A 17,333-nucleotide genomic window follows, 5' to 3' on the forward strand; every position below is an offset into this window, starting at 1 on the left:
ACTATGTACATTTCTTTACATTGTCTTACTTAACGTTCTTTGTGATACTGAAGTCCTGTACCTTTTCTCCACCACTTTCTCATGTGTTTGCTTATAATATACAAATGTCCAATTAGGTCTTGGAATGTTAACCAAAAAATTATCTTAGTGCTGAGTGCTACTTCCCTTTAGGAAGAAATGCACAACTGTATTTACTTGGAAGGTAAAGAATAATTTCCTTCAAGCAAAGCAGGTTTATTATTTCCAGTTTTCCAAGATAAAGTGTGAAATAGTTGGATTGTACCACTGATGATAATCTTTTGACTCTCTTGAAAGCACCAAATACAAGGTGTTGGAAAGAGGGTAAAATGTGAGTTTTCCTTCACGTGTAATCTTCAAATAATTTCTGAAGTAAAGTCAAGCTAATTCAATGTGTGGTATGTATATATCTCACACACAGGTGAAATGTACAGGTGATAGCAAATGTAAAGTTCCCCCGTGTTTAAAAGAAAATGATGATTAGAGTTACAGAAGTATCTTTTCTGCAACTGCTGTGAAGGGAGAGAAGGAGCATTATTTTTGTTAACATGTTATGGGGAGGTCAGATTCCATTATTGAAATGTACAGTGTGTGGCTGAGATTTGCCAAGGCAATGAAGGGAGGTAGATTCAGAACTCCTACAGAAACTGAATAGGAACTAAATGAATAAATGACACTTGATGATACAATGATGACACAACTTTAAGCCATTCATTATGCTTTCATGATGGTGTGTTTAAGGAAATAGTGTAACCATTGTGGAATGAAATGTATATTTAAAACAAAAAAGAGTTTCAAAGTAGTGGAGTAATGAATGGATTTTATATTACATTGTTTGAATGTTGTGGTAGAAATACCGAACATACTAAAGCCTAAATTACACTGTTAAATCCTGGGGCTTTGAGTTTTTGTCTGGTGCCCATTTTGTTTTAAAAAAAAAAAACAAACGTTTTCATAGAGTTATTTTAAGAATGAAGTGAATACCTGGGAAGGTTAGCTATGTCTGTATGAAAATAACATTATCTTTAAGAAAAATTCACGAGGCAAATTCCAGTCCATTCCAACATGTGAGCTTGCAATATTTCTTTGATGCTGGGGAAGGCCGACAACAAAAAAACCCCTTAAATGCCATTTTACCCTAGCATTTCTTGATATGCAGGCAATTATGCATATTTGCTCAGTTAAAATTGTCTATCAGTGTAGCTGAAAAGAGCATCTATAAGCTTGGTATAGCAAGTATATGTTTAATGCTACAGAAGATGTTTTTAAAAGATTGAACTGTAGAATTTCAGTAACTCTTTACTAGTCTGTGGTGAAAAAAGATTATTAGAAAACCCCAACAATATCAGATTGCTACTACTATAGCAAGTAATATTTTCCTGAAATGGTTGTATTCCAAATGTTGCATCTGTTAACGCTGTTTTCTATTTCCTATAGAGTGTGTATGAACTATATGTTTAGAAAAATGTGGATCTACCCAGGGGAAAAAAATCTGGGAAGAAAGCAATCCAAACAAGTGTTCAAAAATTATTTTTAGTTTTAAATTTTCAGTGGAGTATGTGTGGATTTTGTACTAACGTAGAGATGCTTCTGAATTCTCATAGCATGAGGAGAATTTGAAATCCTCACACTAGAGGGCATCAGTAATGGACTGAAACTCTGGTTCCATATAAACAAAATTGAAAGTTTCCATTGATTTCTGGGAGGCCAGAGTTGTTCTTCTATTTTAACAGGCAGATTCCTTTGACTTACTCTGTACATCAAAGGGGGAACACTTTGTACTATAGCGTTCACAATTTAGTAAGGGTAAAATGGGTATGTGTGTTTAAACAGCTGGTTGCAAACAAAAAGGTGATTACATAACATTTGGTTTAAACTATTCTTGTTTTAATGGCTTTGTATCTGGCTGTGGGAAACAGTGAAAATGTTTTCAGTACACTGGAAATATTTCACAGACATGCTTTTTTGAGAAATTTTACTGTTCTCTTTGATGTGTCTGTCTTTGTCCTTGTAAAAGTTACTTGATGAAAGGGTGACTCAGCTGATCATTAATTGTTTCCTGTTTTCAGGTTGCAAAACAACAATGTCACAGAACTGACCACATTCATCACAGTAAGTAAGCTGCAGCAGTAAGCGTTCTGATAATTTTCTGAGAAGCATGACTCACATAAGTAAAAGGAAAATGTTATGTACTGTATGGCTTAGTGCTAAACTCTGCATCCAGATCCTGATTTCAGCAAGACATTAAGCACAGGCTTAACTAAGACTTTTAGATTCTTAGTCTACGCGTGCAATTACCGTTGTGACTTCAGGCTTAACTATTGAGTACGCCTTTAACAGTTAATGTCCGTGCTAACACTGTTACCATTCTTCCTGGATTTCTTTGTATGTAGGCTTGAAATATAAATACGATAGAATGTAATTTTAGCGTGTTGCACATTTTCAGTATATCTTTAGTAGTTTTGATGTCTGACATTATACGGTTTAGGGAATATTTAAAATGAATTGAGAGATTGTGCTGAGAGTTTTGATTCCAAAATAAATTTTAGCAACTTTGAAAAGCATTTTGAATAGCCAGAGAATCTGTGATATTTTGCTACATAATGAGCACGAATTATCTTGTTTTGTTAATAGATAGTTTGCTCGACTATTAGGAAATGAAGAATTTTGCATTCACATCAGTTTGCTTGGTTTTTTTTCAGGGTAGCTAAAGAAAAAAAAAAGTATCCGTTTCTTACTCCAGTACTTTGCTTTAGACAAAGTTAACAGTGAAAACTAAAATAGATAAGAGATTTAAACAGAAAGCCTGGCTGGCTTTGCTTAGCTCGCAAATGCAACTTTCAGGCATGCTTTTTAACTTTCATTGTACTTACTGTCTGTCAGGTACATAAAAGTAAGAGAGGAAGGTCTGAAATAGATTTGAAATGATTTTTCAAGTTTATTGTTTTGGTGCTTCTCACATTAACCATCAATCTTCATACACTTGTGATAATATACCCTGAAAATAGCAAATAATGTACCTCAATTTGTAAAGACATATTGTAAGTTCTTGTCCAGTAATGAGATATGTTAGTTAACAAGAGTCTTGTTTAGATCCCAGACACAACATTGTGTGATACAGTGGAGTCTTAGTTTCAGTAGCGACCTTCATGCCTTCATCCCAGAGGTAACTTTACAATCTGTAAAGATAAAATTCACACTGACAAGGCGGGGGGGAGGGAGGTTAAATCAATCATTTATTTTTGCATGCTGATTAAAATAATTTTCAAGATTATATTTAAAAGGCTCAGGTTTTAGAAGAACTTAAGTATACAGTTTCACGCTTTCAGTGCATATGTACACTGCAGAAAGAGAAGCTATTAAAACCACTGCATGTGACTTAATACAGTATTTCTGGGAACGGTAAGAGCACCAACATCTGCTGAATCCAAAGAACGAATAGGTTCATATGAAGAGAGCAGATCTATTTAATAGGAGGGATTGAGTGAATTGAAGCTCAAAAGAACAGTTTTCTAGTGAACACATTGCTTAGCAGGCAGTGATATGAGAGTAGGTAAGGGCGAGAGGTAAGATAGCCTGCTATTTCGAAGTGAGGAGCAGCAATCTGAACTAATTAAAAAGGCAGAACTAGGAACGTCATTAAGTAATTTGTAGTAATAGACAAAAATAGGAAGACTGTATCTAGGATTTAGAGTTTACTGCAAGCATCAGACATTGGGAAACTTTCTGTAATACAGTAGTATACTGCCAGCTTCTGTAGGGTGAGCCAGTTTTAATGAAAAAGTTTTCTTTTCATAAAAGCTGAACCCTGTTGGTTTTTTTGTTAATCAGGTAACGTTTTTTTCTCTGGGATGTACTAAAACTGAAAGAATGCTACCGTGCTAGCCTCCCTGTGTTTGAACAAAGGCGTTGAAACTTCCTAGAAGAAGCTTCCAGTTTTGCAGGGCTATGGGGGTGTAGTATCTAATTAGTTTTAAACATGACCTGTATCTTGGACGTTAAAAAGCTAAACCTGCTAACTTTCTGACTTGTGAAATCTTGGTTTTTTTTAAAAAAAAAAAAATTAGTCCTTTTCCTTGGAAAGGAGATGCAATCCCATTGAGAATACAGGTACATAGAAATATGAAAACAGCCATTGCTTCTGAACACTCAAGTGTTATGAAGGCTCCTTCCTCCTTAATGTTTTGGGAGTTATTACCCGCAAACAAGTCTGGATCCTACTTCGAGGCGCAGTTTTCCCTAGACCTACAACCATGAAATTAGAGCTGCTAGCTGGCTGCAGCTGACCTCTGTTTCTCTCTGGAACAATCAGGATGAATACTGAACAAAAAAGTGCCTTACTCAGTAGAATGAGAAAAATGCTTCATAAATGGTCAAGTTGACATGCATAACTTTTCTCCCTTTAAATATGCAATTGGAGAAGAACAGGAGGAATTTATAGAAAGATTTGTGCTTTTTGATCAGTTTTCCCATAGGCCTTAAAAAATGCAAGGGAAATAATAGCCAGGTGTAGATCTCTTTCTCTCAACAAGCTTGTTTTTAGGCTGATTGTCTGTACTAACTCAGTGTACTTGTGTGTTTATGGCCAACTATAAGTTACTTAATCCTTTGGTGTGGGATGAAAAATGTCAAATCTCTGAAAAAGAAGAAAAAACATATCCTTAGTCATTTCTAATGTTTTTGTGGGTAGAGTCAATTCTTCAGCCAACAGAACATACTTTCTTTGTTATGAAGCAGTAACAACCCTTCCATCCAAACAAAGAAATGGCACCTCAGTATGCATCCTGTTGTAACAAATAGGTTGCTCAAGGGAGAGCTTGAAAAGATTAGGAAAAACAGCAAGTAATACTTCCTTGTATTTTGTGAGTTGGGGGGGGTGTGTGTTTGTTTTGTTTTGTTTTTTGTTAGACATGCCATTTTAGCAAAGAGGTTCTTGAGGTTACTAATTTCTACTCCCAAAATACAAAATTCTTTTCATCCCTAATGATGGCTCTTTTTATTTGTTCCAAGAGGTGGTGGTGGGGAATTCTAACAGTACCACCTTATCCGTGGAAACAGAAATAATGTAGAATGATGACACAGTACTTCAAAGTTATGCAGATAATGCTTTCTAAAAATTTTCTGTATCGTTGTAACTAAACAATTTATTAACAACTATTATTATTAAACAATATATTAATATTAAACAGGTGATTTAAAAGTAAGAGATCAGCTGAGCAGAAGGCTGAACAAAATTTTCTAGAGAGTTAAGGTAAGGTTAAGAAGATAGGCCTCAGAATTTGACCAAAATTGTGATGACAAGTTAGTTTATGAGAGATGTTGCCATTACGGGAATACTAGAGTTGGTGAATACTGTGGTTAGCAGAAGAACCTTTGTAGGTGAGATATACACTTAAGGTTTTTCCATTTTCTGGGGGGGAGGGTGGAGGAGGAAAAGAAAATCTTGAGCAAAGAAGAAGAGTTAAAGGATAAATCATGCTTTCTACAGAAAGTAAAGTAAGGATTTGACAGGTTTTGAAAACTATCCAATTTCTTTTCACAGTAACAAAATATGCATTGGCCTACTTTGAATTGGTGACTAGGAGTGTGAAGGTGAACAACAACAAAGAAAGTGTCTGAGGTTTTTTGCTGTCAGACCCAGGAAAGATTTTGTGTATTTGAATTACTGGTCCTAAAACATAGAGGCAAATTGCAAAGAAAAGCGCTTCCTTATATGAGCTTAAGTGTGTGTAAATAGTAGCCTGTTTGCAAACTAAATAAATACGCAGCAGACTTGCAGAAACATGCAAGTTAGGCACACATCTTGCCTTTTTTTTTTTTTTTAAACCATGTGCTTTATCACTTGTCAGCTGCTATGTCTCACAACAAAAGAAATTGCACAAAAAATGTGATTGTTGAACTGTAAGTGAAATTTGATAAGAAGCCTGGGAACTGGCAACTAATGAGAAACTGTTGGTAACAAATGGGAACATGCTGTACGGAGAGGTAAGGGGGAAAGAAAGAAGAAAAATTTGGTGAACTCGGGTTAACAAAAATAGTTCTATGCTTTTATGGCAATTTGAGTGTATCATTACGTCCCTCCCCACAACTCTTCCCATTCTTCTTGTCAGAACTTGGCCTAAGCATCTACATATATAGCAGTATTTGCCTTTTTTTCATCATGTAAATACTCAAAAGGATCCAGAGAGTTCATGTGAAGGTGCATTTGGTTATGGAAAAGGAATCTTTGTTTTTATATTCTCCCAAAACGATTCTGGGGCCTACAGTACAAGAAAGACATGGACCTGTTGGAGTGAGTCCAGAGGAGGACCACGAAGATGATCAGAAGGCTGGAGTACCTCTCCTGTGAAGAAGACAGGCTGAGAGAGGTGGTGTGTTTCAGCCTGGAGAAGGAAAGGCTCTGGGGGAGACCCGATTGCAGCCTTTCAATATATAAAGGGGGATCATAAGAAAGATGGAGAGAGACTTTTTACCAGGGCCTGTACTGACAGGACAAGGGGCAGTGGCTTTAAACTGAAATAGGGTAGGTTGAGATTAGACATAAGGAAGAAATTCTTCACTCTGAGGGTGGTGAGGCACTGGCACAGGTTGCCCAGAGAAGCCGTGGATGCCCCATCCCTGGCAGTGTTCAAGGCCAGGTTGGGTGGGGCTTGGAGCAACCTGACCTAGTGAAAGACGTCCCTGCGCATGGCAGGGGGTTGGACTAGATGGTCTTTAAGGTCCCTTCCAACCCAAACCATTCTATGATTCTGTGAAAACATGCTGCTCATTGCTTATAGTAATAGTATTTGAAAAGTAGCAGTTTGTTCTCTTGACAGTGTAGGTGGATGTACTTTTGGCAAGCTCAGGAAAAAATATGAAAGCTTCCAAAACAGCCCTTCTCCAAAGAACGTGAGAATTTACTTCCTTCATGCATGTGTAACACCTGCAGATCTAATTATATCTTTACTTCACTATAATAACAACAATTAACATTGACTAAGAAACTAAAAATAATACAATTTTAACAGTTTTATGTGCTTACAGTAATTATATAGAATGTAAATAAAAGGCAGAAGGCAATTACGCCTTTTTTCTTCTTATTTTTGCATAGTTATTTTTAGAAAATGATCTCATTAAAAAATTGAAATAAAAGTAGCTTGTTGCTGTATGTTGCTGATTTGTCTGCAAATATGGTCATTGTATGTGTATGTTTAGATATATTTATTAAGGAAAACAAATTAACATGCCAGATAATTACAGAAGCAAAATTACAAAATGACTGAAAGTTTCAAGGAAAGAATTAATAAACTGTGTATTTCTCTGCCGAACACCTCATTTTATTACAGTTTTCTTTTTAACTAATAGACCGCATTTGATGTGTTATATTTTATAATAGGAAGGCAGTTTTAAAAAACAAACCAAACCCATTACTGACACAACTTCTGTAACAGTTACTCCCAACTGTTTTAATGCTGCTGCAGACTGGATTTAGTAATGGTTATTTGCTGAAAGGGTTAAAGAGCAGATTTTGGTTATGTATTGTCAATCCATGATTAGCATCTGTTGGGAGGAATAAGTGGTTTGTTAAGCTTTACTGTACAGATGGCAACTGGAGGAGCTCAGATGTAAATTGAATTTTCAGTAGTGTCACTGTACTGTTAAGACCAGCTGGTTTTATCTTTGCAATAGCAGCGATCTGTTTGCACAAAAAAGTGTTCTTGTTGTTTACAGTTACTTCAGAAATTTAAAAGTTCAGAAATCTTTCAAAGTACATATGATTAGGTAAGAGTTTTCACTTTGCTTTGGCTTTCTTATAGAAAGAAGTGTTCTTAGCATTGAAATACAAAGCTTTGTCCACTTACGCAAAGTAAAATATTTTTTTCTAATTAAATTTCAGTCTTAATATACAGTAGCTCTGTAATTTAGATGCTTAGGTTCAGAAGACATTTCTAGTCAACTATTGAAAAGATAATTTTCCATATGTAAGTTGATGCAACTTTATCTTTTGAATCTAAGTCTTCAGGGACTTTTCTGCGGGTAGCTAATCTAAGTATTTTGTTCCTTCTTCAACTAGAAAGCTGTTTTTAGTGGGGCTTCACCAGTTCACCACAGGAAGGCTCCTAAAAATGTGGTCTGGGTAAGGTTACAAGTTCAAGGAGGGAGGCGTGTTTTATGTGTTTTTTTTTAATTTGCTGTTACCAGAATTCATAATATTACTGTTAATCGTTTGATATTTGATTATATTTTTAAAGTCTTAAAAATCCTTAGGCAAACCTAAATTTGCTTTATTTAATTTCTTTTCTGATTTTAAGGTAAGTAGCAAATCCTGTGGTAATAAAGAAAACTTGAAATAGTGGAATCAAGAGAGTCAAAAATGAGAAGGCAACTAAGGATCCTTAATGAAATAAAAAAATGAGAGTTCTTTTATTTTTAACTTGACAACTGGAAGAGCTTAGATGTGTGTGTCGTGAGAAACTGATGTGAAAACAGAACAGCTTGCTAACTGGGAGCGGCACAGTGATCAGCATCTCTCTTCAACTGTGTGTGAAAGGCACAAGGCCTTGGCTTATTCTTGATTTGTGGTTGTAGCTCTGTTCTTCCATTGCTTGTAGCATTGGTAGTCCATAAATTATTTACTAATTTATCTTAACAGTGAGTGAATAAAAGATTTTTTTCCCAGAAGTTACTGCCTAGCAGGACAGGCTGGGGGCAGTAGCAGAAAGGCCCTTGGGGTTTTGGTAGACAGCAAGCTGAACGTGAGTCAGCCATGCACTCATGCAGCAAAACAGACAACTCCATCATTGGGTGTGTTAGCAAGAGTGTGGGCAGCAGTCTGAGGGAAGTGATACCCACTGCCCCATTTGGCCCTTGTGAGACCACATCTGGAGTGCTGTATCCCAGTTTTGGGGCCCCTGGTACAAGAAAGATGGTGGCATACTTTAGTGAGTCCAGTGGTTGGCTACCAAGATGACTAGGGAACAAAAGTGCATGACATAATACAGATGTGTGAGAACTGGAACCGTTCAGCCTTGAGGAGGCTGAGGGAAGCTAATGGTTACCTTGAGCTGCTTAAAAGGTGTTAGAGAGAAGAAAAGTCAGATTCTTCTTGGAAGTGTACAATGAAAAGAGAAGAGGCAAAGGACATAAATTATGTGAGGGGAAAATTTGATTAGATAAAAGGGAAGAATTCCTGAGAATGAAAGTTGTCAAACTTTACAAGGCGGCAGTGTGCATTTGCAGCCCAGGAGACCAGTCTTATCCTGGGCCGCATCAAAAGAAGTGTGGCCAGAAGCTCAAGGGAGGTGGTGATTCTTGTCTTCTACTCTGCTCTGGTGAGATCCCACCTGGAGCACTGCGTCCAGCTCTGGGTATAAGAAAGTACATGGGCCTGTTAGAGTGGGTCCAGAGAAGGGCCACAACAATGATCAGAGGGCTGGAACCCCTCTCCTGTGAAGAAAGGCTGAGAAAGTTGGGGTTGTTCAGCCTGGAGAAGAGAAGGCTCCAGGGAGACCTCATGGCAGCCTTTCAATACATAAAGGGGGAATTGTAAGATAGACGGAGAGAGAGACTTTTTACCAGGGCCAGTGACAGGGTAGGGGGCAGTGGTTTTAAACTGAAAGAGGGTAGATTTTGATTGCACATAAGGAAGAAATTCTTTACGATGAGGGTGGTGAGACACTGTAACAGGTTTGCCCAGAGAAGTTGTGGATGCCCCATCACTGGAAATGGTCAGAGTCTGGTTGTACAGCGTTTTGAGCAACCTGACCTAGTAAAAGACGTCCCTGACCATGGCAGGTATGTGTTGGACTAGATAGCCTGTGAAGGTCCCTTCCAACCTAAACCAGTCTGTGGTTCTGTGAAACACTGAAATGGGTGCTCAGAGAGCCTGCAAAATCTGCATCTTGTTTACTGGACAAGGCTCTGAGCCTTCGAAGTTAACCACGCTTTGAGCAGGAGATGGGACCAGATGACCTCTGTAGGATCTTTCCGATCTAAACAACTTTATGATTCTATCTGAACTAGAAAGTTCTTAAGTGTTTTCCTTTTCTTCCCCTTTATGTCTTTTTCCTCCTAGGATTTTTGAAGGAGGGAGGTAGAATTAGAGACAGTAGCATCAAGGAATTGTTGAGTCAAGTCAGTGCTTCATAGCAGGGAATATGTGGTGGAAGACTGCAGACAAGCTGCAGTTGTGTAAGACTGAGAGGTATTGGGTTTCTTATAGTGATTTTTCTCTTGTTTTTTCCACTGCCCTTCCACATCCTCAGTGAGATCTTTCTTAGGGTGGTGCCGTCTCCATGCCTGGCCATGCCTGAATACCTTATCTTGGTCACCTCCTTAGCTCTGCTGCATTGTAGTACATCCTCTCAAAGATTTGTTTCTTTGCTTTTCTGTTGGGCCTGGTTTTCCTCCGTCTGGGAACAATTGTCTTAAATTTGGATGCAGAATGGTGCCCTTCTTCAGGTTTGACTCTTAGATGCAAAAGATAGTGAACAATGAAGTGCTGGTCCATATTTGACTTGAGACAAATACGTTTCATGCAGGTGCTCCCTTCTATTCTACAGTTTTGCCAACCTACCTTAACACCGCTAAAAACACCAAAGTAATTAGCTCGTGGTAATTAGGAGATGGGTAGGGGTAGTTGAATAATTGCAGATGGGATAAGAAATGACCGAAAGGTATATTGATAGCAAGTGGAAAACTGAACAACCTTTGGTGGGTTTTTTTTGTTCGGTTTTGGGGTTTTTTTTGGGTGAGAGAGGTGGTACGAGAGTGTCAGGTGAATACCTTTAAGTCATAAAATAAACATGTTGGATATGTATCCGTGTATATCTGATCCTGCCTTTTCTAAGGCAGGCACAAAGGTAATGCCTGAACTAGTTCTAGCTTATACTGTAGTCTACCCAAGTCCTAGTGTGATTTAGCCAGGGAATTTCTAGGGGGCAATGTATTTTGGAGGATGAGGAGACCTTTTTTGCATATGGATTTAGAAAAATATTCTTGGCTTAAATTGTGTTTATGTTTGGAATATTAAAAGCAGCCCGAATCAAGTGAATAGTGGGCAGAGAGCACGTAGAAATAGAACAGATTCAATTTATCAAGTGTCTGACACTATTACTTCTGTAACAGGAAGAAGTAAAGACATAGGCAATGAGAAGAAAGGATGGGAGGTAAAGTTGAGATGGTAAAATACGTACTTTACAGGTGTAATGAAGTAAATTTTCATAAAGTTATTTTCACATTTTGTCTAGCGTTCAAATGTTTTGCTCCTATATATTTAACATATGGAGGGTTTGTATGGCAATAGTTGGACATCTAGCTATGCTATTGTATGGGTTTACGTATATATTTCTAATACAAAATTGTTTCTCCTGTGGTCCACTTTCACTGTAAAATCAAGCTGCAAGTTTCAACACTCAAAAATGACTCTAGAGTACCAACATCTACCTGAATTTCAAGACTCCAAAGGTTGCTATCAAGGAATGCATTCACTAAAGTTGTGTTGTGATGAGCCTAATGATGGACTGTAGTGTGTATACGTGTGTGTAGACATGAATATATACGTATATAAAAATACAAAATTTGTTTTATCCATCCATGTATAATCCGTTTTATCTGAGGACGTAATTCTTCAGGTGTTCATCGGTAAGGCAAGAGTCTCGTTCCTTTTTGTCCCAGCTCTAACCTGGAATTTTCTTTTTAAAATCAATTTGTATGTACATGAGGAGAGGTGGAGCTGAATGTAGTTTTGTTGTTTTCAGTGAAGCTGCGATAGTTTATCCTGCATGGTCGTCGGTAGTAAGGATCTTACTACTCATGTTTTGTTTATTTGGAAAAGTAAAAAGAAACTGAGATTGTGTGCATGTATGTTATGTAAATACAGATGTTAAAATGATCAGACATTTTCTAATTGTTTTTACATATTTTGTCAATATTTAAAAGGTCTTCTTTTTAGGTTTTCCAAAGGTAATTTATTTAGAACAGGCACAGCAATGAAAAGGATGTAGAATTTGGAGTTTTAATATTCTTGCACAATTCAGAGGAAGTAAAGAAATGGTATGTTAGAGCACAGCTTAAATGCATATCAGTTGAATAAAGCATGGGCTTAGAGCTTGGAGAGGGGTTATATGTATCATCTGTTTTAGATGTATTACAGAGGTGATGTCAAGGTGAAAGCAGACTTGCAGAATGGTTGGAAATCATTGATATTCTGACTCTGAGCCGGTAAATGGCTCTGTGGCAGATGGAGTCTTTGTCAAGGAAGAAAAATGGCAGCTCTGGAACATCATAGATGTTTTTGCTTAGCAGCTCAGCACATAGGCTGTGACCTTCCAGTGTTCAGGAGTTACTCCTGTGCTTTAATAAATTGTCTTCCACTTTTATTCCCTAAAAGTAGATAAATAGTAGTCATCATAATTCAGTACAATTTGGGGTATTTCATTACAAAAAAACATAAGCATGCGTCATTGCCAGATTTTTTTAAAAGTAAGCTTTGAAGGATGCTTGCAGTTTCTGCATGAAGTGCCAGAAATAGCTTTTAACTAAGCATTGTGTGTTACTGAAAATAAAGGTGTGTGTGTTTGTGTGCATAGATACGACTAGTACAGCACAATATTAAAACTATATATGTGAGCTGTTAATTCTCTCGAATGTGATTTTACACCACAACGAAAAACACAGTGAACTGGACAGTGTTAATTTTCAGAATATGTTCATACTGTGGGCATCTAAATCTGTGTGATTTATTCCAGCAAAGTACAGAATTTTAGACTATATATTGAAGAAGCTCTTTCTGGTTAGTTCAGGTTAATAAATTCAGTCTCATTTCTGAATTCATGTTTTTTTCTTTATTGATAAAAATTCAGGTATCTTAGCACCTGGCAGCATCTAATTCTGTGTACTGTTGATATGGTTTCATCGGTGTTCTGCTATGAGGTTGAGTCTATATTTATAGAATGAGGGTTCCCTTTTACCTGTAGAGTAACTGGTTTCTATATTCTCATTCCTGTTAATGAAATTTGTGCCAAGTCATGTAAGCTGTGGAGTTTGATGTCCTGTGCTTAAGATAGATGCATGATTGCCTAGTGTCAGCAGTTATGTACCAGAATCACATATTTCATATGTAGAGTAGATTTGGATATCTTAGAGTCTTTCTCATTTAATCGTTTGAATTAGACTATATCCTTTAACAGTTCTCTATATTCTCAGGTCCCATATACACTAAGATCCCTAATAAAACCATTGCTGTCAGTTGTTGTAGTATATGACTTCAAGAGCCTGTCGCATCTTGTAGAAGATGCTCAATTGGACAGTTGACCTATATTACAGGGTAATAAGTCATTGTTAAAAGTGCAAGCATTTCACAACTATCGCCTGCCAGCCATACTCTTTAGCCTACTTGACAATTGTTAGAATTACGGAAAGCAATCACTGTTTGTCACAGAAGAAGATGACCCAGCACTTTCAAGGGTCAAGGTTGTTGCATTAGTCTTTCTTGCAAACCCTGGAGGTTGTATAGTCTTTGCCTTTAAAGGTGAGCCCACTATAATTAGCTGTGCCTCTGTCTACTCGGTTTCAGTCATTTTTAGATGTCACATGGATGGCTTTTTTGCAGAAGGACAAATGCTTTGTAATTGAAACAGAAGCATTGTTGATAGCATGTGATTGAAAATAGTCTTCATACGTGTTTTTATTAGGATGTAGTAATGCACAAATGAGAGTTAAGACCACTTCATATGACATATGCCTGGATGTCTATATCATGTAGCTGCATATCTTTAAAAGTGAGAGAAATGGAAGGAAAACTAAGGCCATGTGTTACTTGCTTTCAGCTTTCAAAGCTCTCAATGACATAAGTGCTTGTTAACTTAAAAAGGAAGATTTTGAGCACATAAGAAGAGAGTTTATGGAAATTTTTATGCTTTCAATTATTTACCTAGTTCATTACATCCAATATCTTGACGGTATTCTTCCTGGGTTGTATAGTGATGATTTGATATGACTGGCTCCAGGGATGGTTAAGTCCATTTTAGGACATTTCATTATTTTTCTCTTCTATTTTTCAGTGGTCTCTTGTGCCTTCTTTTTCTTTGGTGTTATGGCCATCGTAACTATAGAATGGCTGAATAACTTCCTTATGCCCTCAAGACAAAATGAGAAAATAAATTACAAATTACTTTCATCTATTCCAAAGGAGTTCTGTATGCAATTTTGGTATACTAAAAGTAACTAACTAATTGGTGGTTTGTCTTCATGGAATTAGGGATTTAGAGTGTTAGTTGAAAAAGAAAAGAGAAAAACAAGCAAACAAACCCCCCACACAAACAAAAAACCCCCAACCCTACCAAACAAGCCAGCAAACATTTATTTTCTACTGTTTTGTATTAGCTTTTGGTATGACTATGGAGCTTATCAACAATAATGCTAACTCGATACTGGCATTATAGTAACAATATCTTATTTGTATTATTTCAATTAAAAAATTCTGTAAAATGAGAACAGTGGAAAAATTTAATGGGTTGTATTGTTAGTTTTAGTAATTTTGGGGTGAATTCAAAACATAGTTTTGATACTCTTGGACATAGGGGTGTAAATAGATTGCTTTTTATCTGTGAAGTATAAGGCATCATATATCCCACAAAACCAAAAGATGGTATTAGCGTAATGAAAGAAAAATGTCTTTCAAAATACTTTTGTAATGTTTTAGTTTTTATGGTCAGCTCTGAGTAGTAGAATAAGTAATTCCATTCAGTATTCATCTCTTTTTCAGTAAACATGTTTTGTCTAACTAATGTGTACACTGCATGCTTATATGTACTGTTACGGAACTTGCTGGATTGTTTTACTGGGTTTCATGATGATTTTGCATGTTCATGCAAAGCAGTTATACTTTTATTCATGTAATGGTTCTAAATTCTGTTCCTGTTTAATCATTAGATAAATATAGAGGAGATTTTAAAAAATGTGTTGGTCTTGTATTAAATTCCTGTATTACTTGGTGTGCAACTTCAGATGTAAAAGTATAGTTTGTTCCAAGTGACACCCAATTTTTATTAGATATTCCTGCTGTTTTACGGAGAAATAAAACTCCTTTGTCTCCTTAGCACCCATTGATTTTTCTTTCAAGGCTACGTTAACAATGCTGATAGAACCCGTGCAATTAGAATCTACGTTTAGCAATAAATATAGAAATGAATTTTGCAAAATAAAGTGTTGTACATACAGTGTTAACAAAATATTTGCAATATTGCTGTACTTGAAGCAGTGAAACCAGGAGGAGGACAAGATACTGAAAGGTCGAGGAAAAATGAGAGAAAGAACAAACGATGCAAAAAGAAAATGACAGTGAGGTCTTGGTTTAATACATATGTATTCCAGGTTGATGGCTGATTTCATTAGCAAATCTCATTGTTATGCAATGTCTGTTCTTCTGCAGCAAAATGAATATTGTATTCTCAGAGGGTCTGTGAGTGTGTGTATGTGTATATTATGATGATAGATAAAGAATATATATTTATAGCTGTTCTAACCTTTTAGAACTTCTGAAAAATCTTTATATTTTAAAAATTTTATATTTCAATTTTCCAATAAAATGGTAAATTAATGGTTATTTTTATGGAAAATAGCAGCTTAACCCTCCTTCTCTGTGCATTTCTGTGCCATGTTTGCTACCTATGTGATCTTTTCCCCAAAATCTTCCGTTTGACTAAATAACAGTCAATACTGAAATTTTTATTTTTGATATGGTAAATTAACTGTAAGAAATTGGTCTCTGTAATGCTTTATTAAATGGTTGATAGTAACGTATATAGAACTTTGAAACAAATACCTCAGTCTCAAATCTTATCAAACTCAAATTGCTGTTTATATTTTAATAGAATATACTGAAAAGTATTGAAAAACTGTTTGTTGTAAGATACATAAACTTTATTATGAAATTACACGTTTTGGTACATAGGACAGTGGCTTCCTTAAGATACTGGTGTGCTTTAGTTTCTTTTGTTTCCAAGTTGCTAGTTAAAACTACTGTTTCTGTAATATTAAGACATTTTGATAAACACAGTATTCAAAATGAGAAGGAACATATGAGAAGGCTTTGATGCAGGAAAATTAAAATGCACTGAAATTATTTAATTCAGGTATTTTTCTATGCTGTTTCAGAATTTATTCCATATAGAAACTTTGTGGGGTCGAAATCTAGTAGCAAATGTATGAAATGCTACTAAATAAACGATAATTTGGGATTTTGAATAGTTTTGTGATTAGTTCTAGGTAATGAGCCAGCATGAAGAATGCTTTTGGGCACTGTAGTAATGTACAGAATAAACTAGTTTTCTGGGTTTTCATTCAAGTGACTTTTACATGCCTTGAAACAATTCTGTTCTTATTAGGGTTTTCTTAGAGATGTGGTTAACGGTAGTAGAATATGGCTGGCTCTTTCTGAGTGATAGTTCTGTAGTAGCTACTGTGTTTATTCCAATTCCAAGACAGTATTTTAAGGATCAAACTGATAGATGAAGCATCCATGTGTTTGGTAAAAATTCAATGAGGACCAAAGGGCCTTTAAAATGAAGCTAAATCATGAGCAGTGTGACCAATATATGCGACCAGAATATGGAGGAGGTAGAACAAAGAGAAGATTGCTGCCTCTCTTTTCCCCTTGGGAAACAGCCTCTTTCCCTTTGCTTTGGTAGATCTATAACCGGTATAAGGATGCAGATTACGTAGCGTCAGCTGATGGGTTTTAAAGATTGGTTTGTTTAGGTTTTTTTGGTGGTGAGAAACTAACTGAAATGAGATAATCTGTCTCTTCCTGCGTCTTAATGCTTTCAAATGTAGGGACCAATTTCAACATCTGGTGTTACACTGCGTACCAGTGGAACCCAAGAATGGTCTCTGTGCAGTAGCATGTGTGGGGGAAAAATGATACTGAGCTGGTGAATGCTGTCAGAATCTAACTGACATGGACACAAATGGGACTTGCTCTGGTACACCTTTGTGTAAAGGGCGCTCAGGAGTAAGAGGTGGTTGATGCTTTTAGCACAGATTGAGTACGAGGAGGCAAGTTGGTGGTTTGGTGTGTCTGCCCCCGCCTTGGTAGTTTAGTTGGAGGTCACTTACTAACTTGTTAATTTTTCTCAAGTAAAAAGATGATTTTGAACTTCTTGTGTCCCACCCCAGGAAATTATTCCTGTAAGTAATGAATTGTCTCTTTTGTCCCCTCCTTATTTGTCCATGCAGCTAGTGTGAAAGGATTCCAGCTAAAATTGCCAGAAGCAAAAGATAGACTGATACTGCATGTGAAACTTTTAGAAATAAACTTATTGATTTAATGT

At 36.5% G+C, this 17,333-nt stretch overlaps 1 protein-coding gene across 1 annotated transcript in view; it reads left to right on the forward strand.

The window, feature by feature from the left end:
- The window catches only part of BAZ2B (bromodomain adjacent to zinc finger domain 2B), a 162,760-nt gene that overhangs the window by 34,925 nt on the left and 110,502 nt on the right, over positions 1-17,333 (forward strand). Inside the window, exon 2 of the mRNA XM_075710229.1 lies at positions 2,088-2,130. The gene's annotated coding sequence lies outside the window, so the exon portion shown is untranslated. The remainder of the gene's footprint in view (positions 1-2,087; positions 2,131-17,333) is intronic.

Source organism: Pelecanus crispus, chromosome 5 (genome assembly GCF_030463565.1).
Source record: "Pelecanus crispus isolate bPelCri1 chromosome 5, bPelCri1.pri, whole genome shotgun sequence".
Taxonomy (NCBI): domain Eukaryota; kingdom Metazoa; phylum Chordata; class Aves; order Pelecaniformes; family Pelecanidae; genus Pelecanus; species Pelecanus crispus.